This window comes from Gopherus evgoodei, chromosome 23 (genome assembly GCF_007399415.2).
Source record: "Gopherus evgoodei ecotype Sinaloan lineage chromosome 23, rGopEvg1_v1.p, whole genome shotgun sequence".
Classification (NCBI taxonomy): Eukaryota; Metazoa; Chordata; order Testudines; family Testudinidae; genus Gopherus; species Gopherus evgoodei.
In genome coordinates this window covers 5,686,357-5,713,690 of record NC_044344.1, presented here as the reverse complement: position 1 = coordinate 5,713,690, position 27,334 = coordinate 5,686,357, and the positions used below count along the sequence as shown (strand labels likewise).

The following is a 27,334-nucleotide window of genomic DNA, read 5'->3' as shown; positions in this document are numbered from 1 at the left end:
ATTGCTAGCTAAGAAAGACGGCGGCCGTGGGGAGGAGGCGGCGGGGGTGGGGAGGACAGTGTTCGGGGAGGAAAAAAAAATGTAGAGGCCGGTGGCTGTAATCATCCTTGTTGCTGTCTATTTCCTCAGACTAATAGCAGAGCGATCAGAGCCTGGGAGTTCAAACAGAGGTTATCTTTCCCAGGTACCATCTCGTCCAACGAGAATTTGATTTTTTTCTATGGGACTTTACTCCATTAGATTAATGAAATTTCAATGGGAGCCTGGCGCCCCCCGAAGCTTTGTTAACAAAACAAATGGTGATTCTGTAGGTGTGACAGCTTGCTAGGAGAGTTACGAGAAGGTGAATACATCCTCTCAATCCGCCCGGCCTGCAACACATTGATCTCTATTTAAAGCCCCAATCGGATTTTTGTTAATTATAAATGATTGATCTGCAGGTTCTTCCTCCCCCCCCCTTCTCCTCTTTCACGTGTTCTCCTCTCTTCCCCCCCCCCCCGCCATGCATACATACTTCTGACTTCTTTGCATGCTGCATGTGGTGCTTTCTGTTTAAAAAGACAGCCGTTGATGGCAAATGGTTGCAACACCCAATAGCAATATGTTCACTTTACTGTTACTGTCAGCGGTTTCATTGCAAACCGTGTGTTTTTCATGGATTATCAGCTGGACGTTGAAATTAACTCCAGGCACAGAGCGTATTTTATAGTTGTTGAGGGTTTTTAAAAAAACAAACAAACAGAACCTTTAAAACAATCCGAAGTGCAGTAATTAAACCAGAAAATACATTTGGCTTGTATTAGATTCCGATTTAAAATCGACCAGAGCCAGGAAATGGAGCTGCCATGCTTAAATCACCATTTTAAGTCTAGATTTTATGGGGATCGTCGCAGGGTACATGGTCTTACATACAGTACAAGTGTGAACCAATACCTAGTTGCAGGTGACGTTTCAACCTGCCTGAATCTTCCGGAAAGCATGGGCCGAATTCTGCTGTGGTGGAGCTTTCTACATCATTGGAGTTGCTGCAGAAGAACAAACAAAAGTAGAATTTGGCTCTTTATGGGTTGGGTGGGTATGGAGGGTGTTTGTTAACGCTGCTCAAATACTGCATATATTTTTGTGGGTTAGTTTTGCAGACTGTTTGAGCCTAGTCACCAACATGAGAAACGTGGACAAGTAACAGTATAGCTAAGGCCTAGCTCTGGAGGCCAAAATAACCATCGTCAGCATAGTCCCTCTCAGCCGAACCAGAAGCAGTATTTATCTGAGAAAAATTCTTACATGGAATCATTTCATGTCACAATTGTCTCCTTTTTGGATTGTTTTTAAGCACAGATATTGTGTGGCGGGAATAACCTGGCATAAGGGGGACCACAGTTGAGAACTGAAATATGACATTCACCCACTACCAAAGGATGCTATTAAATGCGTACGAGCAGCTATATGGATTCCAATAATATAACATAAGGCGTAATTCTGCATTCCTTGTGCGCCAAAGGTCTCTCCTTGCTGGCTATGTTGAGAGCTACAGTTTGCAGGACACTCTCCAAAAAAAATCAACCCCTCCTCCTCCCGTTTGTTTTGGAAGTTGGAATCGGTTACAAATACCGGCCTTGTAAATAGCAGAGACAAAATACTAATGATTACAGCAGCAAGGTTTTGTTTTGAGAAACATTATACAGTAATAGAATCATCCAATCTGTGTAACAGGCTGTTACCACATTACAGAAGGAGCGTCTTTATGCTACCCAGGACATGACTCCCTTCTTAATAACAAAATCTAGAAGGTGGGGGTCGGTTGGGTTTCTTTAGTGGCCTGGTTTCTTGAAAAACATCCTGCAACCCTGTTCCTTTCCCAAACGCTCTTTCAAAGGCTGAGGTGCTCGGAATGCACAGAATTTTGTTTTGTTTTAAATGGCAAGGCTCAAACTTCTGCCTTTAAAAAAAAAAAAAAAAAAAAAGCCAGACAAAAGACGAGTAACTTGAATTAATGCGGCAACGTGTGCGGTGGTATTGATATGGATGGGGAAGGTGTTATTAAAGATCTCCCTCGTGAGATACTTAGCGAGGGAGACTCTGAATTAAACCTGCAGTTTTTATTACTTAATGTTCGAATAACAACCCAGCGCAAATGTATTTAATTTTACTCTCTGCCACTCCCCCGCCCCCATGCACACTGCTTCACTTTGCCCTAGGTTGGACCCGTTCCTGTTCCCCAGGGGGAGTTTTGCGTTCAGCAGGATTTGGCCTTTACTTTTTTTTCTTTTAACTGTAATTCCTCAGATTTCAGTAGCTGGATCACACATTCTGTTCTTGAAGACACACGGGTGTTTTGACATTTATATCTGTAACTGGAACTAAATTCTGCCCTATTGATGGTGATGAAAACGTGGTATCCAGTAGAGTCTGCTTGCTTTAGGAAAGCAGCAGAAAAGCGTTTAAGGGGACTCTGGAAATTGGGGGGGGGGGGGGGGACGTGCATTCTGCAAAAATCTAATATTCCGATTGCCTCAGCCGTGACTTTATTGGAGTCGCAGTCAATGGTAGTCCGAGAAAATGGATGAGTGCCCTGAATGATCAAATCTCAAATTGGAAAGAAAAAAAGTTGATTTTAAAATATATTTAATTTTGTTCCTGTTGTCTTTTTGAATAGCCTAACTAATGATTTTCATTAGTGTGGCTGTAATTTATGTGGTCCCAGTGGGCTCTACCAAGGTTAAATAATTTAAAGAAATAAAAACCCTTATTTGATGTAATATAGCTAATGAAGTATATTAGACATTTTGCACCATTGCCTCGTGAAATAGATCTCTGAAGCAAAACAGCCGCTTTGGCGCAGGGGCACAAATCTCGACATAAATATCCAAACGGAGCAAGATGTTGCAAATTTTTAAAGATATGCCATAAAAACAGATTAACACAGGGATGCAGCCCCTGTTTTCCTGAATTGCGAAAGGATATCATGGGATTGCGAGTGACATTCCCATAAATAAAAAATCAGTTCTTAATGATGTGGTCGTCTTGTTTTAGAGCATTACCCAGGTTAAATGGGAGCATGCAGAAACATCAAGTCCTATAAGACTAGTGGAATCATTGTATATTAATATGATTTAGGGAGCTGCATACCTCAATGGAATAATTGTTATTATATCTATACAGCCAGATGGCACTTGGTGTAAACAGCCATTGAGAACCTTAGACACAAGTGCTGTTCTCTCCACGTCCTGCTTGGTCGTCTTATTGCTGAAATCTCCATTTCTGTTTGGGGGAAAATGGTTAAAGCTTGTGAAGTAGAAGCATTTTTTTTCAGCCTTGTTCTCTGGTTAATCTTTTATTTGTTTAATGTCTGCTCTGTGTCACTCTTCCTAAATAAACTTACAGAGGATGACAATGCTGCTTGGCCAACCAGCCAATAAAGACTGCGAATCCACCCCTGGCTTTTTATTTGATGCATTTATGGAGGCGGGTGTCTGGTACGTCCCTTAAACTGAACACCTTTGGACTTCCCCCTTCCTCCTCACAAAAATATGGGAAACGAACATCCAAAAACTTAGGTGAAGGTTACAAAATGAAAAGTCAAAAGTCAAGATGTGTGACAATGATAACTCATAATAACAATAACTTGGTTCCCATGCATTCTTGAATTTCCTGTGGTGTGCGCTGTACTTGAATGTCTTTTTTTGTTGTTGTTGTTGTTTTTTGTTTTTTGCTTGTGAGTTGCTCAGGCTTGAACAGAGGTTTTTAAAAATGGAAAACACTTTATAAGCAGAGGCTTGTGCATGAGTTTTTATTCTATGACACACCCACACCCTTCCTGGCTTTTTTTTTTAATGCCTTGCAAGGCATTTCGGGGGCTGAAAAAAAAACGAGTCCTGGTCCTCATCCAGGAATTAAAATAACATGAGGAATTTCACATTATTTTGTGCTTTGCAAATATCTGCCTCATGGAAAAATAGCCTATGGGGGGAGGAAGCAAATGCTGAGGTGCTCTGGTTTATTTGGGTTCACCTTTCAGTATACCATATATAACTGAAGTATTATTTGTATTTATTATTATGGTTCTCTGTCACCTGTGGCAGGAAATAAGGTCTACCTATGTGTTTCATATATACAAATATGATATAGTATATATACGACATGCAGGCATGAACTATAATATAAGGAGGGACCATTTTCCTATTAGTTCATTTACCAGTCAAGGTACAATCTTGAGTTAAATCTAATATGTAAAATACATGCTACTAACATAGCGTTCACATATAAACTTTATATGTTCTTTGTTTAACATGGGACAGAATAACTTTGATATGGATTTTTGTGTGTTTTCAGTAAAACACGCAAGACTCTGAGATTGTTCTATCTTGAGAGAATCGGAGGAAGAAAACAAGAGAGAGGCTGTTTTCTGTTGATATTGTAGGGTTCTGAAACGCCCTGTGTATTTGTGACCCTGGTCAGTCGCACGATGCTATTGTTTCGGTGATGGAGGGGACTGTCAGCTTTTGAAAGATTGGCCAACGTGCCTGGCTTTCCTGTTTGAGGGAAACAGGAAAAAAAACAACCCAGAGACCAGAAGAAAAGTGAAGTCCTTTTGCACCATTTACATTTTTATTTACTAGTAGATAATTTTTTCTTTTTCTCGGGCTCTGAGAGAATCATCCCTTGAATTCCACCCTTCACTCTAAGGAGAAAAAAATCCATCTGGTTGGAAAGGATCTTTCTTTCTTTTTCTTTTTTCTTTTTTCTTTCACTCACTTTTTTTTAAAAAAGCTTTTTAGGGCACTCTTAAAGTTAAGCCTGTGTTTTTTTTTGTTTGAACCAGCCCTGCTTGTGACATGCGCTCACATAAAACTGAATCCTCGCATCCTCCCGCTGTTCCTGTTCCGCAGAGGGGCAGATCCTCAGCTGGCGTAAATTGTCACTGTGCTGTTATAGAGCTGTGACAAATTTCTACCAGCTGAGGATCTGCCTCCAGGAGTTTTGCCGGGGTAAAGGGAGGATTCAGCGCGTAACTCTGCAACCCTGGGCATTGCAAATGTCTCAGGTGCTATATGAAGCATGCAGGGTAACATCTCGCAGGCATGAAAGTTTAATGGGATGAGACACTGATAGATTTTTAGCCTTAATTCTGAATTTCTTGGCTTCTGTGGCTTTTTTTTTTCTTTCCTCTGGTTCTACTGTTACTAGAAGTTGTTACTAGGTCATTTAATCTCCTCCCCTCTTATGATTGTGTTTAAAGTTTGCATCAAAGTAACTTTGAGAACTGCTACGGGGGGGGGGTGCATACTCCCAATTTCCTCACCATCCCTTGAAGCATGGGGAAACCAAGGCACGGAGCCGTGAAGTGCAAGGTCACATAATGAATCCTGGAATTGTTAAGACCGTCTGGGTTCTACTTTCAACTCCTCGTCTTGCCACCTTCTCTTTATCAGTGATGTCCTGGTTTATACCGACCAGGCTGGTAGGGAGAAGCGTACCCCTTTTAATTAAAGGTGAAAAAGACATAAAATCAGAGAGACTGCTGTTTCGCTCATTAAATCCCGCTCTGCATGCAAATAACCAGTGGATTTGTTTAAGGTCTGTATGCCGAAGCATCACCCTCACCACCACTTCTCTGAGATAAGAAAATCCGGGGAGGTCTGTGAATCAAACATCCTCACCATTGAGGGAAAGCTTTTGATTTACAAAAAGGCAGGAGGCTTGATACCTCCAGCTTTGCGATGCAACAAGAATTGTATCTCCTCGGCCCCGCCCCCTCCTGGATTTATATGCTCTGGTTTTGGAAGCTCTAACTGTGGCCTATTCCCCTCTCTTTGTGCCTCCTCGCCTCTCGCCGGTAACTCTCCCTTAAAATTGATCTGGTTAATTTATAATATTGTATTAAACATTCACACGAGGACACAGCATTTTATGAACCTAGATCATTCCAGCCGTTCGAAGCCTACCACGGCTAGCCCTGTTTAGCTCAATAGAACCACTCAGCGTTGTAAGCCCCCATTCAGCAAAACACTTCAGCGTGGGTTTAAGACAATCCCTTATTCAGTAAATTGTCAGTGGGGCTGGGGATGCTGGAACAATTTGTACAGTGGGGGTGCTGAAAGCCATTGAACCGAGCCATAAACCCTGTATAGAATAGAAACCGCTCCCAGCCAGGGAATGCAGCAGCACCCTTCGTTCCAGCGCCTACGAGTGGGGTTTTAAGTGTGTGCGGAAGTACTTTGCTAACTAGGGCTTGTCTCGGAATAGGTGCTTTGCAGAATCCGAGCCCATGCCTGTTAAGGCCTTGTCTACACACAAAGTTGTACTGGTTTAAGTATACTGGTATAGCTAAAAGTGGTACAGCTCCCCCTAGTGTGGATGCAGTTGTACAGGTATGAAAGTGCCTTATGCCAGTTTATCTTATTCCATACGGGAAAGAGAATACGCTATACCAGGGTTCTCAAACTGGGGATCAGGACCCCTCAGGGGGTCATGAGGTTATTTCATGGGGGTCGCAAGCTGACGACCTCCACCATAAACGTCCAGCATTTATAATGGTGTTAAATATATAAACGTCTTTTTAATTTATAAGGGGGGTCGCCCTCAGAGACTTGCTATGTGAAAGGGGTCACCAGTACAAAAGTTTGCGAGACCACTGTGCTATACACATATTAAGGCACTTTTATCTTGGTATCCACACTGGCGTCATGTCTACACTATGGATTTCTGCTGGCACAGTAATGTCGGACGGGGATGTGAAGAGGTGTGATTTCAGACCAACCTAACTACGCCGGCAGAAATCCCTAGTGTACAGGCAGTTATGTTGGCAAAACTGCCCAGTGTAGCTTGTTTTGTTCGGAGGAGGTGGGGCCGTGGAATAAGCTGTACCAGTTAAAGCACAGCTTTACCGATGTTAGCTGTTTCTGCTTTGCCAGCATAGTATAGTGGTAAAGTGACCCTAGTGTAGACGTGACCTGGAAGGTTGGACTAGTATAACTATTTCGGTTTAAAAAAAAATCACAGCCCTAAACTATAATTATATTGGTATAAAATCTGTTTATAGGCCAGACTTAAGAATTTACAGGATTGGGCCTGTTGATGCGATATAATTCTGTTTATGTGAGATCTAGTGTTTATTTTAAATGCTTCGTTATATTGCCTTCTCGTTTACTCCCCCTACCTGAACACGACCGCGAACAGTTCCACCAGCACAGAACGGGTGAACAGTCCTCCGCTAGCCATCCAATCTATGCGCCCGACCGAGGAACATGTAGTTTGACAAAGAAGCAGGTTTAATTTTGAAGCTCCCAAGTGGGTGAAAAAGCAGTGATTTAAAAACAAAAAACAGAAAACAAACCACCAAAATCTTGATGTGTCCCTTTATTTAAAAGACACAGAAAAATTCAGAAACGTTGACTACGATTGAGTCAACCAAAGGCCTCGACTCTCTAAACATTCCTCACCTTCTGAATTGGATTCTACCTCACCATGCACTCAAGGGAAGGAAACTGTTGTTAATTTCAGTGAAATTAACTTACGTTGTTTTGCTGCTATGTCATAATTTTTACACAGTGCCCCGGGGGGGTAGCTCTGTTCTCTGTTATAAGATGTCACCGTCTCTGGGATACAGTATTGCAGTTCAGCTTGACTTCTCATTTCTGTTGCCTGGAGCTCAACAGCTCTACAGAAACCCTATCATATAAATCGAGGTATCTCTGGGCATTGTATACACTTATATATAATTTATCTATTTTTAAATATTTTATGTATACTCTTTAAAAGCCGTGTGTTTCCATTGTGCCTTTCTCACCTCCTATTATTTTTGGAGGTGCCTGCAGGCCTAATTCAGCTCTGTCTTGCCAGTGCAACCCCAGTGACATCAGTCAATTTGCACCATTGTAAATGAGAGCAGAATTTGCCCCTGCGTATCTTTCAGCTGGGTTTTTTTCCCATGGTGCTTGGCAATAGATTTATTACGGAATAGTATCTAGCTGATAAAGATGGTATTATGGATAAGGCTCTGGACTTGAACTTGTAAGATTTGGGTTCAGTCTGTGGCTCAGCAACCAACTCCTGATGTGACGCTTATGGAAATCCTCTTGATGCCTCGTGGTATGTTTACACTGGAGATGTCATTTCCGGTACTAGCTCTCATTTAGCTAATGTGCTAAAAATTAGCACTAGAGCTGTGGCACCATTGGCGAGTGCCTGAAGTACACACCTAGGGTTTTGGATGGGATTGTATCAGGACATCTACCCTGGCTTGTCATCTGCACCACCGTGGCTACACTGCTATATTTTAGCATGTTAGCTAGATCAGAGCTAACTCAGGTGCATCTACCCAAGTTGGAAATTACGCCTCCCACTCCAGTGTAGACGTATCCTCAGTTCCCCACCTGCAACATATGGATAATGATTTGTCTTGTCTATTCATCATGTAAACTCTTCTGAACACAGACTGTCTCTTGCTACATCTCTTAGAACACCCAGCACAAGGGGTCCTGGATTTCAGTTGGGGCGTCTGGGTGCAGCTGTGACATGAATTTTGATTTTTACAATATTTGTAAGCGCTCTGGAGGTTAATCTACCCTTTTGCTTGGGTGACAGCTAATATTGCTTTCCCTGTGCAAGTGCCTTATTTTTCAATAATCAAGGACAACATGAGTGCCAGTGATGCAGTCAGCTCCACCACATACTTTCCCTATGTCCCAAAGGGGACAATCTCAGAAAGAGAGAGGGGAGAGTTAATTCGCCATCCTTTTTTTCAGAACTTGGCTTCCGAGTGCCCACGGCGGCACCAATTAGTGTCACTTCTCATACGATGTGGACACCTGTCCGCTGTGAACTGGACTGAGAGCCATCAAAATCATATTGGAGAAAGCCACTTTAGCGCCCCATCAGGTGGTGACAACTTGAGGTCAGTGCAAACCGTGCCTACATTTGAACAGGCAAGGTAGGAGTGAAAGGCTGTATATCTCATTACCAGTCCCTTTTAACTATCCTGTGTTCGGGCATGTCTGCATACACACATTGTACTGATTGATCTAAATCCAATTTCTGATTCGGTGCAGAACAGTGTGGATACTCTTGAGGGACAGATGCTGATTTTTATCTTAAGCTAAAAGCACAAAGATTAAGTGGCTCCAGTTTGAGCTAATTGATCCTGGGGCATCTTAAACCCATTTAGTAGTATCCACACAAGCAGGTTGAACTAATTTTACTACATCTATTTGGAACCTGATGTAGTTAAAAGGGTGCAATTTCTGTGTAGACTAGGTTTCATTCCAGGAAACTTTCCCCAGAGGTCTGGTCTATTCTAGTCTTGATTGACATACAAACCAGGAATAATCATTTGTCCTTACTGGTGTTTCTTGCACCTTCCTTGGAAGGATTTGGTATGGGCTGCTGTCAGAGAGAGAGATACTGGACTAGATGGGTCTTTGGTAGGTGGCCTACCCCTGATGTAAAGGCTAGCAGACAACCACCTATCTTAGCCCTGGCACAGCTGTCCTGAATTCAGGAGCTAGACAACTGCAGCTGGTCCCAAGCGACACAGTTAGAAAGCATACGTTTACTTTCAGTGCCTTTGTTCTATGCACAGTGCGGAGACACCTTGATTTTCCTCTTCCAGACGAAAAAAATTCCAAAGGGCAGCTTTGCTTTGACTGATTTCACATTGCTAATGTTGCAGCCTGGGGGTGCTGGGTGTAGAGTCTACACTGTGCTTGGATTTGGGTTGGTGCCGCTTTTGCGATATGCTTACGCAACCAGGGTTTCCAAAAATCAGATACATAAACTGGTCTTGCTGTTGAAATCGTAGGACTGGAAGGGACGTCAAGAGGTCCTTTAGTCCAGTGGTCTCCAAACTTTTTTGATCATGCATCCAATCAGTAAAAAACTTTTAAGTACACGCCCACTGCTCCTGGCCGAATAGTCGAAGCAAAATAAAAATTTAAAAAAAAAGTGCGCTTGGACTCCTGGCCGAACTGCGGAACGGGGAAAAAAATAAAAAGCGGCACTGCTCCGGCGGCGCTCCTCCTGCCGTGCACCCCAAAGAATCCTCTTGCGTGCACCCCACTTTGGAGACCACTGCTGTAGTCCAGTCCCCTGCACTCACGGCAGGACTAAGTATTATCTAGACCATCCCTGACAGGTGTTTGTCTAACCTGCTCTTAAAAACCTCCAGCGATGGGAGATTTCACAATCGCAATCCCTTTGCAGGGCATGGACCCCTTCTTAGATATCTCAGAATGACTTCCACTTCCTAGTGCTACTTTTTCAGTTGTTATAAAGCTGCCGGTTGTACAGGGTTTTTGTAGTTCTCGCCTCCTGCATGAGACACCATAATCCTGGGGTAGGGTCGTCACATGGAACTTCTGCCCATCTCAGCAGGACGTAGAACCTGTTGAGGGATAAAGAACCTGTGGCTTGAACCCTGTAGTCTTCACTTGAGCAAAGCTCCCATGCAAATCAGTGAAAGCATCAGCCCAATAGGAGTTTTTTTTGCTTGAGTCTGGGCCGCAGGTTAATATCGCTGCCCCCTTGATGCTCACAAAATTGGAGAGATTTTTATGATGTCGGAGAACGTGGAGATTTTTATACCCGTGACCTCGTAAATAATCAATCCAGAGCCCTTTTGTTTTGCCAGAGCACATCCGCACATTTGTTAAGAGGGGAAAGAGCTTGTGAGAAAGTCATTGGGCAGGAGCTGAGAGACCCGCATCCCTTTCCCAGTTTTGCCACTGACTTTCCCCTATGCCCTTGTCCAAGTCTCTTCATCTCCGTGTCTCGGTTCCCCACTGATAAAATGGTCTTTTGGCCTTCACAGAGACACTGGAAAGATTAAAGGGAAAAGAGCGAGTTTAAGGCTGAAATATGTAATCTGGGCCTGAGTCCTCGCTGCTTTACGCCAGTTTCACTCCAGCGTAACGGCATCAATTTTGACGGAACTACCGCTGGAGCAATGCGGCGGTGGGTCGGTCCCGTGTGTATTAGTGTTTAAGGCTAGATTTATACCTTCCCCCACATTACTTTCCACCCTTCCTCTCCTACGCAGTTCACTTCCAAGGCTCTCCCAGCACGGCTGATGCTGTTTGAGGGTATTTCTGTGCTGCCCTCTGAGGTGTGATTGCAACACGGGTAGGCATAGCGTGGCTCATGCTCACAATGCAGCTGCTGCAGTTTGCATTGCTAACCTCCACTGAAGCCCGTGCCACTGCAGCTGCACAATTTATTTTTTTAGCCATGCTCGCGCAGGCATGGCTACCTGTGCTACACCACAGCTCAGCCTGCAGTGTAGACATACTCTGTGAGACTTATAAGGCAGCCCCCTTACTGAAGTATCAGAGCGCCTGAGAGTCTTTAATGCATTTATCCTCACCACAGGGCAGTGGTGTTAGCCCCATTTTGCAGGCAGGGAACGGAGATGCAGGGCAGGTTAAGTGACTTGCCCAGGGTCACGCTGGGAGTTTATGGCAAAGCAGGGAATTGAACCTGGATCTCCGTCCGATGCTGTGTCTGCTGGACTGTGCTTCTTATCAATTAGGTTAGAACTGATCATGCAAAGACTAGTTGAATTCCAGTTACAGATTCTTTCCAGTAATACAAAACACACGCAACTGAAGTATGGGTGACTCTGTTTTTTGAAACTGTTTGGAGTTGGTGTGACTCTAAGACAAGTTGTGAAGGTATTCTGGGTAATATTTAACAATGCCCTCATGACATAGTTAAATATTCATCTCACTGTATCTTTTTTTGTTTTGTTTCTACAATTTGTACTGACTGCAAAAGTAGCAAGGTACAGGTGTAGGAGATTGAGCCAGACAAAATTTGAGACTCAGTTAATCTGGAATAAAATAGAGTATGAATTTAAAGTGGATTAACTATACCTGATTAACTCCATATGTGGATTCTTTTGTTCCAGAAGAAGAGTGCCTTATTCTGAATGATCTTAATCCAGTTTGGAAGTGGAGTAAACAGCAATTACTGTTCCAGTGTAGACAAGCCCTTACTTATACTAGTTATTTTTACTAGTTGTTTTACAAATATTTTTACTTAAAAGATCAAAACAGGAGGAAGTGTTTACAGCACTCTTCTCTAGAAACTGGTCCCTTTTATTCTCATTTATATTGTCATCTAAAGCGTGTTCTGGCCCCACTCTGCTTGGATTCAGTATGATGTGGCATTGCACCGTTATATTGTGGCAGTTACTTTTCAGGGTATGTAGAGACCTGTAGGCTTCCTGCTTGTGGATTGTTGAGATTGGGTGAAGTGTTTGGTGTATCATGTGTTTTCCCCGGGGCAAGTTTCATTCCACCACCTGGAGTGCTGAGGATGGGCTGAGCTCAGCCACAACTCCCTGGGGGGGATGGGACCACTCCACCAGTGATGTACCCAGAGGATACATGTGAGCTATGCCGGTTTAGTGCATGGGATCATGTCTCCCTCTAGTGGTTGTCTTTCATGTGACTATAACAGTCTACTACCTAAGGACACCTGCTGGAGTTCTCTCAAGTGGTAGGGGCTTGTGCTTTAAGAACATAAGAGTGGCCACAGTAGGTCCGACCAAAGGTCCATCTAGCCCAGTGTCCTGTCTTCCGACAGTGACCAGTGCCAGGTGCCCCAGAAGGAATGAACAGAACAGGGAATCATCAAGTGATCTATCCCCTATCGCCTATTCCCAGACTCTGGCAAACAGAAGCAGATTTAAATGATAGGTTACAAACTAGTTAGTAGTTCTGCAGTTTCACATTTGAGTTCCTTCAGAACTCTTGGGTGAATACCATCTGGGCCTGGTGACTTATTACTGTTTAGTAATCGTGTTCAGTTTGTTCTAAAACCTCTTCTAATGACACCTCAGTCTGGGACAGTTCCTCAGATTTTTCACTTAAAAAAAAAGAAGGCTCAGGGTTGGGAATCTCCTTCACATCCTCAGCCATGAAGACTGATGCAAAGAATTCATTTAGTTTCTCTGCAATGGCCTTATCATCCTTGAGTGCTCCTTTAGCACCTCGATCGTCCAGAGTCTTTGGCTAGCTGTTCTTCAAATTCTTTTTTGGCCTTCCTAATTATATTTTTACACATCATTGCCAGAGTTCATGCTCCTTTCTATTTTCCTCACGAGGATTTAACTTTCACTTCTCAAAGGATGCCTTTTTGCCTCTCACTGCTTCTTTTGTTTCACTGTTTAGCCACGGTGGCACTTTTTTGCTTCTCTTACTATATTTTTTAATTTGGAGTATACATTTAAGTTGAGTCTCTATTATAGTGTCTTAAAGTTTCTGTGCAGCTTTTAGGGGGCACTGTACCTTTTAATTTCTGTTTCCTCATTTGTGTGTAGTTCCCCTTTCTGAAATTAAATGCTACAGTGGTGGGATGCTGTGGTGTTTTCCCCACCACAGGGATATTAAACTTAATTATATTATGGTCACTATTACCAAGCGGTCCAGCTGTATTCACCTCTTGGACCAGATGCTGTGTTCCACTTAGGACTAAATCAAGAATTGCCTCCTCTGGTGGGTTCCAGGACTAGCTGCTCCAAGAAGCAGTCATTTGAGGTGTCAAGAAACTTTATCTCTGCATCCCGTCCTGAGGTGACATGTACCCAGTCAATATGGGGATAGTTGAAATCCCCTATTATTATTGAGGATTTTTATTTTTATAACCTCTCTAATCTCCCTGAGCATTTCAAAGTCATTATCACCGTCTTGGTCAGGTGGTCGGTAATATATCCCTACTGCTATATTCTTAAAATTAGAGCGTTGCATTACTGTCCAAAGAGATTCTGTGGTACAGTTTGGTTCATTTAAGATTTTTACTTCATTTGATTCTATGCTTTTTTTCACATATAGTGCCATTCCCCCACCAGCAGGACCAGTTCTGTCCTTCTGATATATTTTTTAGCCTGGAATTACTGTGTCCCATTGATGATTCTCATTCCACCAAGTTTCTGTGATGCCTATTATATCAATATCTTCACTTAATACAAGGCACTCTAGTTCACCCATCTGATTATTTAGACTTCTAGCCTTTGTATATAAGCACTTTAAAAACTTGTCACTTTTTAGCTGTCTGCCATTACCTGATGTAATTGAATGGGACTCTTTTTTCATTTGATTGTTTCACATCAGATCCTTCCCCGTATTTTATCATCTCCCATCCTCTCCTCTTTACTAGGACATAGAGAATCTCTATTAATAGATCCTTCCCTAAGAGATGGCGCCATCTGAACCATTTGCTCCTCCGCACCTGTCAGTTTCCCCCAGCCCTTTTCTGGTTCATTTTGGTTTAGGTGGAGCCCATCCCTCCTGTATAGGCTCCCCCTTTCCCCAGAGTTTCCCCAGTTTCTAATAAATCTAAACCCCAACCCTTAAGGAGTTGACCGTGCTGGGTTTGTGAGAGACCTGGTCAAAATGATTTTGTCAGGATTTTTTTTCTTTTAATTTTTTTCCAATTCAAAATGGCTTTACAACAAAACAAATTTTTTCAGTTTGGTTGAACATTTCAGGATCTTTTTAAAATGGAAAGTATGGCGTAAAAACGAATACGTGGAGAAATATTGTCCCAAATTGCAGCCTAGAAACTAGACTTGGTGGTTGCTTATTTTATTTTATTTTTTTTAAACGTAACCTTTTTATTCTTAAATGTTTATAATGGCACAAAAGCAAAATAGGCCATTTTTCCCCTTCTAAAAATTGCTTCTTTTTTTTTTTAAATAGATCTTCCAGACACATAATTCATAGTGTGGCGTAATCCCCTTTTTGTATTAAAAGCAGGCGAGGTAAATGGTCCTGATGTTTCATTTCAAAGCAGGTCACAGTGCAAGAGCAGTAAACTTCCTCATGTGAAATTTCATGAGGTTTCTTAGCGTCCGGCCTCGTTGCTGGAATACGACAGCTGCATCGATCCAATTCGGAGCTGTTACTGTCTATCGGATCAATGATCAGCAAACTAAAAAGTCACTTAGCTCCTGTGACACAGGCTGCATAGTTAGGCCCCCACCGTGTCAAGGAGCCTCGTTTTATTAACTCTGTAATTACCTGTTAAGCTAAACCAGCCAGTTTTATTGCACATTTTCTCCTACCTGAGTGGGGACCTTTGCATTCCTATCAGAACCTTGGATGTCCCCTCATTTTTCTCAGCGTCCTCGGGGCCCCATGCTGTAATCGCCATCCCTTTGGCTGAGAACAATGAGATGAGTCTTTATCTTCTGCTGGCCCTTTCTTACACATAAGCAGGCGTCTACCCCTGCCGTCTAGGACTCCTGGTACCTGCCGATTTGGATGATCTGCCCTGCCTCCAACTCTTGCAACGGGTTTATGCCATTTAAAAGGGGCTTTTAAGTTGGGCCACGTAGCAGAGGGTGCTGAGTGCCCTGTCACTCAAGAGGCAAGAGAATGGGGCACGCACCTGGGTCTCCCTGATAGCGGTATCAGTACGTACTGTTAGATGGGCCCAGGAGCAGGTCTTTTTCTTCACAGCCGTGGATTTTTACAGACTGCCCTGGTGCTGTCACAGCTGATCTCCTTTTCTAATTAGAGTAAGAGGCTGGTCAGTGGTTAAGGTGTTAACCTGGGCCTTACAAAGCCTGGGTTCTGTTGCCTGCTTTGCTATAAGCTTCTTTTGTCATCCTGGGCAAGTCTCTTTATCTCTGTACCTTCCTCACTTGCTGGTTTGACGTAGACCAGTGGTTCTCAACCTGTTCCACAATGTGTTACGTGGGCTGCAGGCTGAGAACCACAGCGTCCTCACAAACCCCTCAACAATCCCCTATGCCTATCGCCCCCACCCAGAGCGGGGCCTGGAGAAGAGTCCTGGGTGCTAGGCGGGTAGTCGGGAACTGGACCCACGTGTGGGACTGGGCAGCTGGAGCCTGGACCCTGCAGCGGGGCCAGACCTCGGATTGAAAATGGCTGACCTAGAGTAAATGGTGGATCCTCTGTAACTCAAATTCTTTAAATCAAGATTTGAGGACTTTAATAACTCAACCAGAGGTTATGGACCTATTGCAGACGTGGGTGGGTTAGGTTCTGTTGCCTGCAATGTGGAGGAGGTCAGACTAGATCAGTGGTGGGCAACCTGTGGCCCACTGGCCACACACGGCCCATCAAGGTAATCCACTGGCAGGCCGTGAGACAGTTTGACCATCCGCAGGCACCAGTTCCCGCAGCTCCCATTGGCTGAGAACAGCGAACTGTGACCACTGGGAGCTGCGGGCATCCGTGACTGCAGGCAGTCAATGTAAACAAACTGTCTTGCAGCCTGCCAGCGGATTACCCTGACGAGCGGCAGGTTACCCATCACTGGACTAGATGATCATGGTGGTCCTTTGTGGCCTTAAAGGCTATGAGTTCCCCATCTGTAAAATGGGTGCACTGCCCAGCCTCTGGAGTGTTCTGAGGATAAATACATTCAAGATTGTGAAGTGCTCGAGGTGTTGATTAGCTCGCTGGTTGCTGCCATTAGCTGTTAGAATGTGGCTTCTGGCTAGGGTGACCAGATGTACCGATTTTATAGGGACAGTCCTGACTTTTGGGTCTTTTTCTTAGACCCCTCACCCCCATCCCGATTTTTCACATTTGCTGTCTGGTCACCCTACTCCTGGCAGTACCTTGGTTGTCTCTGCTACCAGCAAGGTCTTGGAAACTTTAGAGGGGAAAAAAAAAGCCATCTCAAATAAGGGCAGGCTAGGTTGTTAAATGAAAGATTTTGTTTAAGAAATCCATCCTGGGGAATTCAGCAGCTCATCATCCAGTATAAGATGGAGAAAACTAGATATTTTTATCCCTAATCTGTGCCCTGGGCATTTGAGAGGACCTAGGAGCTGCCGACCTGCTGTCATTTATGGATGAACTAATTCTTGCTGTGCTAAAATTAGATGGTAAAGTAGTCCCGGTTTATACCTAGCATGCATACAGAATTTCTGTTCAGGAGCCAGCTGCGGAGATAGAAAACCTGGGAGCTCAGAATTAAATTTCTCTCTCAGACTCAAGGGATTGCAGCAGGTTCCTGCAAACAGCCCACGCCACAGAGAGCAGCTTGCAAAAAGATATTAAGGCTTTTGCTCTTTGCCTTGGATGCTCTGGCCAGGCAAAAGACCAGGATCTGATAATGCCTGCAAAATCTTGTTAGAGAGTTGATAGTTCAGTTCCTGAGGAACAGGGCTCCAGGTCTGGGCCTTGTGTTTTCTGGGATTGTATTAAGGGCCATGCAGATGGGAGGAGGGATAACTTGGTGGTTTGAGCATTGGGCTGCTAAACCCAGGGTTAAGTTTAATTCTTGAGAGGGTCACCTAGGCATCTGGGGCAAAATCAGTACTTGGTCCTGCTAGTGAAGCCAGGGGGCTGGACTCAATGACCTTTTGGGGTCCCTTCCAGCTCTGTGAGATAGGTATATCTCCACACATTTATATATTTGGAGCATAGAACATCACCATCATGGTGCTTAGATAGTCATTGGTACGAAGAACAGGCATGTCTATAGATGAGTGGTGTTGAACTTCCTAAAGCGACTACTGATTTTGGAAGGCTCCGTTCTTGTGTTCTGCATATTCACATCTGATCTATTCACTTAGCAGCAGAGTTTAAGCCTTAACTAATCCCGGGAGAAATTTCTGTGGCAGAATTAGGAAGAGAACCAGAATTTCTGGCTCAGTCTTGTGCCTTAACCCTACTGCAGTTGGCCGTCTGCCTTTTAAGGTTGTGGAAAGTTATGCTGGATCTCCCTTCCAGATTTTGGCCAGACAGAATGGCTTACGGTGCCGGTGACTCCCATCTCCAGGATCAACAGGGTTTGATTGTGGTAGTGCTGTTAAAACACACACGATGACGAGTCCTGGCTTTTAATAGCTAAGCAAGGGGGAGGCTACAACCCGCTCTGAACAAACTTGCTGTGGAATAACCCGAGCTGCCCACCCTTGAGTGTTTACTCTGAGCATGTTTTAGTTCTGCTAGGGTCATTGTCGCTGACCCAGGGACTAGTCTATCTAGCACTGATGTCAAGGGACTGACATCCATAAAAAATGAACAGATCCCCACACACCTACAGACTGTTTCTTGTCCCAAAGTCAAACCAGGAAGAAAGGGGAAAGCAACCGAGGCAGAGTGCCAAAGCAGTATCCCTATACTGGTACACTGACTCGTGAGGGAGAATTGGAAATCTTAAAAGATCATTTTAAAAGGCCATTGCCTTAGGCAGGGCTGTGCTAATCATAATGATAGTGGCTTGCTTCAGTGATTTGTGAGCAATCTGGAAATTAGGATGGAATGCGGTAAAAAAATCTGGACGGTAGCAGACACGTGTTGAGCCGCATGAAATGCAAAAACCACCTTTCCCCTCACATGTCCCTGTATTGATTCTATGATGGTGGCACCTAGAGGCCTTACTCCATTGTGCTGGGTGTTCTACAGACACCCAGGTAGGGTGACCACCTGTCCCGCATTGGGCGGGACAGGCCTCAAATGCAGAGTTCATGTCCGAGTCCGAATGACTGAGAATTGGTTCCAAATTCCCTATGGTTCCGCTCCACACCTGCCCGCTCAGGGGCCATGCCAGTCTCTTCCCAGTGGTGGGAGGAGGGAAGGTCTCCAAGCCTGGGTGAGAGCATCTACGCAGCTATTTTTAGCCCCATAGCATGAGCCAGATTCAGTTGATTTGGGCTCCAAGACTTGCTGCTGTGGGTTTTGGACGGGAGGCGGCAGGGTTGGCAGTGTAGGTATACCCCTTTATAAGAGACACCCCATGCCCCAAAAAGCTTTCAGTCTAAACAGACAAGGCAGAGAGAAGTGACTTGCCCAAGGTCATACAATAGGCCAGTGGCAGAGCCAGCTAACACCCAGTCCAGTGCCATGTCTACTTGACCCTGAGTTAGGGCCATGCAGATCCTACTGTGCCTCATCTGCGTTTCCATAGGCTCTTAAGGTGGAACTCAAGTGGTAGGAGGCCTTCTCCTAGCTAGTCCAGGGCTCGGATCCTGTTCTTATAGTAGGGAATGGCTGAAACTTCCCTGGGAGCAGGATCTAGTCTCTGCTCTCCTAGGTAGCATGATCGGTTAACACATGCTCCCACACTGTGTCTTTGCAGTCATCCTCCCCTTTCTCTTTTTTTTTTTTTTTTTTTCTCCTTCTGCTTAATGGGCTTCCTACCATAGGCTAGCCGGGGCTGTTCAGCAGGGCCGAATTTGCAGAGCGCTCTCAATGATCTGTAACATACAAGCACATCTCTGCTATAATGTAAAGCATATTAAGCCGTTTGCAGGCAATGAATCTGCAATTAAAACAGTTATAGTTGATTTAAATAGTAGAAAATGAGGTTGATTTAATGCTTATTGATTTGCTAACGGGAGCCTGCCGCATATGACCAACTGACCCGGGGTCACAGCCATACGTATAAAATATCGTTGCTCTTTTTTGCCCCTCCTACCCAAAAACGAAATCCAGCTTTTACGGAATGATAATTCCTAAAGTTAATTATGGAGGGTTGGTTCAAAGCCATAAGAGAGTTGGTGTCTCCTTGACTCATGCAGGATTTACATGCAGGTTTCCAGCGGTAATTCCTGGTATAAAACCCCTCTGCATATCAGTGACAGGCTAGACTATGCGGCCTGGCCAACCAATACCAATGGTAAAAATGACCATGTTCAACATTAAAGTGGAGTGTTTTTAATTAAAATTGATTTTGGACTAAGTCCCTAACTACTGTTTCTAATGGCTGCTGTTTTTCTTTCTTTCTTTGATTGCAAAAACCTGAAGTTAAAAACAAACCAAAACAGCTATAGTCAGCTCCAAAAGGAGGAGTGGTGCAATCAGTTTGCGCTGAGAAGTAGCCTTTGGTTATTGTCTTCCACAGGGCCGGTTTTAGGCCAATTCCCCCAATTCCTCCGAATCAGGCCCCATGCCTAAGAGGGCCCAGCGCCCTAAGGAACGCCTAACTTAGACGCCTTTTTAATTTTTACTCACCCAGCGGCACTCCAGGTCTTCAGCAGCTCTTCGGCGGCGGGTCCTTCAGTGCTGCGGAAGACCCGGAGTGCCGCCGGGTGAGTCATCCCTGCCGGGGCCCCGTTGAAACTATTCAAATTGGGCCCCGCACTTCCTAAAGCCGGGCTTCCAGTGCCAATGTGTAATGGGCAAATGTTCTGTAGGGATCTGCTTTTTGTAATTCAACTTCACTTTCCCTACCTAAAGTTAATATACTATCCGAGTGCCCAGCATGCTGGGGAGAGAGATTCGGTTAAAGGCGTGGATTGTACACGCCGGGCTGTAGGCCTTAAGAAAGGAAACCTTTATCTGATGCCAGTCTTGTCCCTTATGGTGATGCCACACTGTATTTTTCTGGAATTGTTTTTAAAATGATTTAAGAGAGGGCAGGGCAGTACTCTTTAGCAAGATGCTTTTGGTTGTCAACCGCTGGAAAGGTTAATTCTGTGAACACACAGATGATCATTCTCTAGTTACTCTGCATCCCAGACTGGCAGCTGTGTAGCAAAAGCTGGAGATTTTCAAAGTAGCCGAAGGAAGTTAAGCCCCCATTTCCAAAGTCAATGGGAGTTCGGTGCTTTTCTTCCTTGGTTGCCTTTGAACCAATCCCAGCCTAAATCTTAAGGGCTAATCCTGCTTCCATTGACCTCCGTGATAGTTTTTCCTAGGTCCCCAAGGCCTAAATCTGGAAGGTGCGGTGAATATTCAGCTTCCATTGACATCAGTAATTCTATCCTGTGCTGCTAGTGCTTTCCTGAGGGTAATGGAAATCAGGACTTGCGTTTGTTTTTAAATGTTACTCATCTCAATGGAGCAGAGAAATAGGAATTTCTCAAGGGCCGTTGAATGTGTGTGAATGTTTATGCTTGTTCCTTAAGTCGTCCGGGGATTTGTGACAGCGAAGTTGAGGGGAGGGGGGAAAGGTCCCATGTTTGCAAGGTATCACAAGTAGAGAAAACAGAAAGCTGTTGGAGCAAATGTGAGCTGTTCCATAATTCCACCCTCCTCCTTATTTTAAGAGGAAGCCGTCTCTTTAACATGCGGTGGCTTCTCCATAGTCTAAAGCCCAGCCTCTGTTTTTGCGGTGCGGTTTGGTGCTGACAGAAAGGAGGCTTGCATTTTTTGGGTGCCTCCGCGTTTCACTGCAGTTGCAAATAACCTTCCCACGGCTGATCCCTGTGCTGATCAAACAGGGTCTGGATTTCCAGGAGTGGCCTCTAACAGTTTTGACGCTTTGTTAATGTTCCTATTGAAGTCGGTGCGATCCTGGTACAGTATTAAGAGTGTTACAGTATTTCTCCAAGAATCAGGGCGCATCTTTGTCTGGATCGAAAGAGAAATGTGCATGGTATACAGTATGACTCCCGCCAACCGCTCATTCATGTAATATCCCTCATGATCACAGTTTATAGTCAGTATATGCTCATTTGGACAAAACTAATTTCTTAGATTGCTTCTTAAGTAACACCAGCAGCAGCTTATTACCCGCATGATGGTGGTAGCAAAGCCAAGTGCTGACAAGGACCGAGGGGGGAAAAGGGGAAAGTATCCTAGGAGAGAAATGAAGGTGCAGGTTTAACCTTCAGTCACATCAGGGTAAATTCAGAGTAACGCACATTAATCATCAGAGCTGCTCTGGATATGCACCGGAACGGAGAGCCTAAATCATCATCAGCTTTGATTAAAATGGGGAAAATTCCCATTCCTAGGTTGTAAGAGTGTGTGTGTGGGGGGCTCCAGGCACCAGCCGACCAAGCACGTGCTTGGGGCGGCATCTTGTTAAGGAGTGGCCAATCTTTGGCTGGTGGGGCAGCACTTGGGTTTTTTGGGTTCGGTGGGGTGGCGCTCAAGGTTTTTTTGTTTGTTTCAGCCGGGCGGCAGTCGGGGGTTGTTTTGTTTTGGTGAGGCAGGGCGGCACTCGGGGGGGGGGTTGTTTCAGCAGGGCAGGGTGGCTCTTGGGGGGGGGTTGTTATAGTGGAGCAGTGCTTTTTTTTTTTCCCCCCACTTGGGGTGGCAAAAAAGTTAGATCTGGCCCTGTGTGTGTAGCATGTTCTGCTACAAACTCTGATAAAGCCTAAAAAATGCAGCTGGAGGGTCTTGGAGGTGGCATGTGGATGCAGGCCAGCTGCCTTTCACACGTGCCGCGGGAGTTAGTCTTCGGACGGATGGAACTCCGGGGTCACTCCGAGAAAACTCTGGCGAAAAGGTTACCTTCTGGGACCATTAGACACACCTCAAGCTGGAGCACAGGGGTCATGCCCACCCTACTGCATAGCCACAGCGCTGGAGAAAATGCAGCCAAAGCAGCCCGCGGAACATGAGGGGCAATGGGAAGCAACTTTATAAATAAATATCTAATTAAGGCTCGGTATGCTTTCCTGGAACGTATAGCGCACTAGGTATAGTGTCAGGGTTTAGATCTGACTCCTGTTAATAATAAAGGGCTTCTGTATTTGTTCATTTCCCTAGCAGAGCCCAGATGGCGGCAAAGGAAGTTATGTGTTGAAATGGGCAATGAGTGGCCTTTGAATTCCAAGCCCAGACTGGGAAATGCCATTAACAAGCAGCCCCCTAATGAGCATCTGCACCGAATGGCAGGGATGATCCAGGGCTTTAAATCCCACGAAGCGTGGGAGCTGTCTTGGTGACTTCGGCAAGGCTGTTTCCACTGGGAGAGCTGTTCCTGTGAAAGTGGATTCATGAGTCAGCCTTCGATGCCCAGTGCCAGGTTTAGGAAAGTCAGCTGTTTCCTTCCTTCGTGCGGCGGAGTTTGTCAGTCATCCCCAGAGGGAGATTAAGATAGGTCTGGGGATCTGCAGAGGCGAAGGCAGCCACTGAACATGGAGACGGAAGCTTTAATTTTTATGTCTGTATTTTTTGGTGTGTGTTTGACTTAGGTACTTATTCCCTCGTTATATTTTTAGAGCGAATAAATCGTGCCTTACGGGGGTGGGGAGTGAAATTTTCTTTCATTCCCTCTAAACCCCAAACACACGTTGGTTTTCTTTCTAGCAGAATTGGCCCTTTTTAAGTGATAATTCTGAGCAGAGTGAGATCGCTCAGTATAATGCCCGTATTTATATATTGCCGGATGCCGTAGGTGCTTAATTGGTGCTTCCCCAGCCACAACGTGAATCTCCAGAGTGTTTTTCAGATGTAATTCAATGGCTATTAGCCAGGATGGGCAGGGATGGCATCCCTGGCCTCTGTTTGCCAGAAGCCAGGAATGGGCGACAGAGGATGGGTCACTTGGTCATTACCTGTTCTGTTCATTCCCTCTGGGGCACCTGGCATTAGCCATCGTTGGAAGACAGGATACTGAAGTAGATGGCCCTTTGGTCTGACCCAGTCTGGCCGTTCTTACTGTTAAGGGAGAAGGATTAAATAGTCTCCAACTTTTGCGAGTAGGGAAACTGAGGCACGTGTGGCATTCAGTGTCTTACTTAAGATCACACAGGAAGACCCTGGCGAAGCCAGGAAGAGAACTGATAGCTGGGCTCTGTTGAAGTCAATGGCAAAACTCCCGTGGAGCTCAGTAGGGCCAGAACCGCAGCCCGAGTATTTTAGGATCTGATGCAAAGCCCATTGAAGTCACTGCGAAGGCTCCCGTTGTCCTGTCCGGGTTTTTGGAACAGGCCTTTTAGTCTGCCTGTTCTTTAACCTCAGGACCGCAGTTTTCCTAACCTTTGCGCCACTTGATTTTGCTGCAGATTAATAGGTTGTTCTGGGCTATTAGCAGCAGGGCTCATTGGCGCTTTGGCTCATTTTGCACGAAATAATAAGACCCAAAATGATGGCTGAACACATGATCGAGGCAAATAAAACACAGTGGAGTCTTGCGGTCCCTGGCAAAGCAAGCCGGGAAGCACAGCCGGTACCGAACAGGATCCTGACGGATGTTTATCATTTCATTTGCTTAGAAAATAAATAGCGTTGGAAAGCACAAAGAGAGGAGACTTGAAATATTTCCTTTTGTTGCTCCAGACGTGCAGGGCACAGCGGTGAGAACGGAGAGCTGTATACAGTCTTTTTCTAGGGGCTGCCTTAGTATGATTTTTTTTTCTCAGGCTAAAGAGAATGCTTAGGGTTCGGGGGCTCTTTGTGCTCTGAATTCCCCTAGCCTCAGGCCCATAACCCAGCGGGCAGGGTCATGGCTGGTTTAGATGGTGCGCTCTCTGCGAGCGAGCGGAGTGATGTCTGTGTTTCAGGAAAAGAATGTGTGTTTTAAAGGACTAATGGTCCGACTGTCCATCAGGCTGGGCGGCCCTTCAGGTCATCTGGCGGTCAAAACCAAATAATTCCAGCTTGTTCCCGAAGCCTGATGCTGCTGGCTGGCTCCTTAGAGTTCACTGCCTCTTGTTGCTTCAGGAGCCTCTGAAACCTAGCAGGTTTTTTTATTTTAATTATTATTTTTTGGGGAGATGAGAACGGACATATTTGCTCCTTAGCAACTGTGTTTGCACAATGCTCACGATTCAGAACTGGCTTGGTATTGCTTGCGCTGAAACATATTCAGTGTTCACCTCTTTTAAAAAACAAAAAAATCTCCCAGCTCTTTGTGCTGATGAATAGACAATAGGTCTAATCTCAGGATCCATGGAAGTCTTGGGAGAGTTGTGGAATGACTTTTGCGTGCGTGTGTGAAGGAAGTTTTTATTACAAAGAAAAGCATTTGCAATGGAAAGAAATCACTTCCTCTGCTCTGCCCTTTTATAAACGTGCAAAAAAGGTTAAGCCATATGAAATGTTACATTGTCGGACAGCGCAGAATTCTCGTGTTCGTGTCCGGGATGGAGTGGATGAAAATGGAGGCAGTGGCAGCTCCACTTTTACCCGGAGGGGGGAGGAACCTATACTGTGGTGTGTGAGCCTGTATCTCCTAGTAGGGGATGTGTTTTCTGTGCCTCATCTGCCTATAGTGCCCCCTGCTGGCAATGGCGGAAGTTTTCATCTGCATTACTAAAGGTCTTGGCGGCTCTTCTGTCATGAAGGCGGATAGCAGAGTTAGACCCGAACAAAAGTCAGGAGCCAAACATCAGCCTGATGGGTGGAGGTGTTTGATATCCAAACCTGGATCTGGATCCAAATTTTGCCAATGGCCCCTGTCTTTCAAATGGGCCAGTCCAAGCCTCTGGGAGCTCGGCATGTTTGCAATGTGGATCCAGATGCAGATTTTACATCTGAAGACCTCTAATAGATCTCTAATAATCAAATCTCATTTAAATCAGCAGAACTGCAGAAATTGACACATTGTCATCATCTCTCTCCTGTTTCAAATTCTGGAACTCAATTATTTTCATTTAGCACTAGGCACTGTTATAGCCAACGAACGTGATGTGCCACTTACCCAGCTGTGTTGAAATCGGACAAGCAAATGGACAAAGTTGCTTTGCAGGTCTTGTGGACACGCTCCACCCTGGAATCCTTATCTACTTGAGGAGTCCCATTGACTTCTTCTGTGGGGTGGTTCAAAGAGTAAGGATCATTCGTCTAAGTGTGTTCAGGAGACTCTGGCCTGTGACAAAATTCAGAATGAGCTATGAAAATGGAAAAACAAATCTAAAATGCCAAAACTTAAAGCTGTTCAGATGTAAGATATAAAAATGAGGTTCTGAGCACTTATGACCATTAAAAGCAGCAATATAGTGTCATCACTGGATTCAGTCCTTTAAAAGGGATAGTGAATTACACAATGGATTAGAATACAAGTTTTCAACGGGTGTTTGGGGGCCTGCTGACTGTCTAAGATTTCCAAAGGAGTCTGCGCCTCCATTTGAAAGCTTTTAGGGGCCCGCAAGTGGAAAAAAAAGTTGAACACCACTGGAATACAGTGTGGCTTCTTACTGTAAAAGGCCTGGTATTAGTTATGATTAAAATTGACTTTATGAATGTAATGGAACACACAGGGATTACATAGAAGAAAACCCCACTGTTGTTATAGTAACACATGGCTGTCCAACAGTGCTGTGTGTTTCTTCCCATAGTACTCTTAAAATGTTTGTCCAGTACTTTGAAAACACCATTAATCCTCCAAAATCCTGTGAGCGTGGCAGCATCGCCATTTCACACACGGGGAAGCAGGGACTGCAGGGTTTCCATGCCCTGCCCCTAATTATGAAGACCTTCTAACTCCGGCAGTGAAGTATCGCTTTAAGAAAAGCAGGACATGGTCTAAAGTCCTGAGATTTCATCCACTTCCTTATGCGCTGTTTTAGCCCCATCCTTCTGCTTGAACCATTAAGCCTCCCAAATCCAGGAGGGGCTTCCCCAAGTGTTCAAAAATTAAGTCATGTCCCCCCCCTCAAAGGAGCTTGGCTTAAAAATCATGAAATTTAAAAGAAACAATGTTGCGTCTTTGTATCTGCCTTCTAATTTACGAGCTTCAAGGGTTCCTGTTTCAAGCTTTTCTTTGCAACCATAAGGGCTAAACCCATCTATATATATTTAAATGGAAGCCAAGGGTCACTTGACTGCAGGAGGTGGGCCTTTAAGTTAAAGCACCAAACGTGATGAGCTTGCAGTACTGCAAATCCTGCTCCCAGGGTATCTCCTCATTAGCCTGGCTGTGTGCCTGAGGACCTTCCCCAAGGGCTGGGTGAGCCGGGTCCTTCCCACCAGAATGGGTAGCAGCATCAGAACTTCTCTGAAGCTGCTGTCCAGTGGCAGAGAGGGAACAACCTCTGCATTCCCCTCTTATCTAGAAGGCCTCACCTCTTCCTGGGGTTGGTCCATTTAGCAGTGAATCCGCTATCTCTGCGGCCCATGCATCACTCTGCATTTCCCGCAATGCAAGCTGATCTCCATGGTGCATAGGGCTTGCTCTTGTCTGCGCAGAATAATTGTTCCAGTTTTGTGGGCTGGATCCCTCTGGGATCAAGAAGGGGAGGCAAGAGCAGGATATGCCCACTGCAGTGTCTTTCTGGTTTCCTTCTTGCAGCATATCCAGTCAGAGCGAGGCAGGGCAGCCCCTTTCATTTGGTCCAGGGCCAAAGCCCAGACAATGAGACCTTCCTCTGGAGGCTGCTTTCCAGAATTCTTGGATGTCACTGGCAGACATCCTGAGTTCTCTCTCGCCTGCTAATGCCAGCGGGTCGCGTCATCCCGGAGGCAGCTTCCTTGTCCTCTGCTCCTGGTATTTCAAACTCCTTCGTCATTAACATCCAAACAGGCTAAATGTTGTTAGCCACCTGGCGTCCTGGGAGTTGTGACTCTCCAGATCTTCATCTGGAGTGTGCTGCGTGCGGGAGGATGCCATCCATTCAGTGCAATATACAATGGGAGGATTATGGCCTCCCTCCCAATAAGCGTGTACGATATCTTGTGTGAGCGTATGTTCTGGGGATCTTCTAGGACTGGTGGCCAGGACTCCTGGGTTCTATTCT

At 45.0% G+C, this 27,334-nt stretch overlaps 1 protein-coding gene and 1 long non-coding RNA gene across 2 annotated transcripts in view; one reads left to right on the top strand and one right to left on the bottom strand.

Annotated features, from left to right (window-relative positions):
• SKAP1 (src kinase associated phosphoprotein 1) overlaps positions 1-27,334 on the top strand; it is a 237,276-nt gene that overhangs the window by 95,280 nt on the left and 114,662 nt on the right. The window lies entirely within an intron of this gene.
• On the bottom strand, positions 7,345-27,098 carry LOC115639096. The gene is made up of 3 exons (XR_003997596.1): positions 26,664-27,098; positions 25,300-25,467; positions 7,345-10,381 (listed from the first exon to the last, which is right to left on the bottom strand). It is a non-coding gene; the product is annotated as an uncharacterized LOC115639096 (long non-coding RNA).